The following is a 1,777-nucleotide window of genomic DNA, read 5'->3' on the forward strand; positions in this document are numbered from 1 at the left end:
CCTAACGTTCTGTGATTCTGTGAAAAAAGGAAGACTTAAAACACCATTCAACTACTAGTTTCTGATCTACGTGATGGGGAACAAGCTCTCCTCTGTACTTTCAGTATCAAGCCCACTTCTACTAGCACTAGGTATATGCTCAGATAGAAGAATTTAACATGGGCCACACAGCTGTGTAGCAACAGAAACGTAATTAAGGTTACATTTCTATTCTGGGCTTCACAAGCACAGCAGGTTTAAAGAATGAAAGAGCCTTTTCCTTTAGAACAGAACACGTTAGGTTGACAACATTCCTGGTGTGCGCAGCCAGATGTACAGCCAGGTTACCATTGGGAATTTTGTTTTTTCTCTTAAAACCACCAGGAGATGCTCAAAATCTGCACTGTGTCAAACCACGCTCCTTCATATAAGTCCTAAAAGCTCTGCGGTCATAATCCAGAATAATTACTAAAAGTTAATGCATAAAAAATAAGGACCAGATCACAATGTTTGTATTTGTTTTCACAACTACTACTTAGTGTTACTTCTAATAATAACAAAATACTGCAAGTAACAGAAACTGCAATACTCTGTAGCAGGAATAGAAAATACCACTTTGTCATTAAACTTGTTATAACTTTGCTGAAAGCTGGGAAACATCTGTCATCCTTTTCTCCAGGTATGTCAAAAGTTATAACTTTGCTGAAAATTGGGAAATATCTGTCATCCTTTTCTCCAGGTATGTCAAAAGTGCACAAGCGAAACAAAGTCACAGTTTTACATTCAAAATCTTGGCTAAAGGTTTCCTAAGGCAGAAGCTTTCACAGCTCTCTCACACATCTCTTCTCAAGAGAACATTAAAACTATTAAGATAATGTATAATTTAGCCTTGACCAAACATCCAGAAGTAACAGCACCCCCGAAGAAGACACTGGAAGGGAGAGGTCAGTAAGTTGCTCACAGGTCTAGCTCACTGCACACACAGTGGATGATGGGACAAGACAGGACATGAGGGAGCACCAGGCAAGTGTCAGGTTCCTGCAAACTTCAGCTTTCATTGCAAATTGTCACTAATGCAGAAAGAAAGTAACTCTTTACTAGCTACAAGATAGCAGGTGATTTGCCTTGCCTTCTTTCAACTCCCTCCAGAACACAACTTTTACCTTATTTCTAACAAGGTAGAGGGAAAGATGCATCCGTGTTGCAACGCCAGAGTTACAGACATAATCCTCTTTTAAAAACAAAAGAAACAAAATTAACCACCAAACATTTTGATGCTAATTATAAATTATGGGGGATAAAACTCCTCTGTCAAGAAACTACAGTTAGTATATACAGCATAGCACTTGCTCACTTTTAAGATCACTTCAGATGGTTATTTAAGTTTCTTAGCTAATCTGCACCAGGTTATTTCCAAATATTTCAGCTAAAATTAAAGGAATGCCTTCATTCCCTACTCAGCATTTTAAGCTGAGGTCTTACACCCCCATTGCTCGTCACTAACTGGCATCTTAATTTGTTGGCAGATACCAGTGTTTAAAAGGTGCTAAACAGGAATCAATACTCTTGGCTCACTGTGCCCATAGTTTCCCCTCTTCTGCAAGGAACAGACCAGCTGTTTTGGTCTTCCTGAGCAATGGTGATGCATTCACTAGTGAATCATCATTGCTCTCGATGGCTCTCAGTTGGTGCATCCCATTTTCTACCACCATGGCCTTTCCACTCTCATATATTCACACCATCTTTTTAATGCCTGTTCTTATTAATCTAACGTAGCTTCCACTTTCTGTGTTCTTTC

This window comes from Mesitornis unicolor, unplaced genomic scaffold, assembly GCF_000695765.1.
Source record: "Mesitornis unicolor isolate BGI_N332 unplaced genomic scaffold, ASM69576v1 scaffold13082, whole genome shotgun sequence".
NCBI classification, from domain to species: Eukaryota; Metazoa; Chordata; class Aves; order Mesitornithiformes; family Mesitornithidae; genus Mesitornis; species Mesitornis unicolor.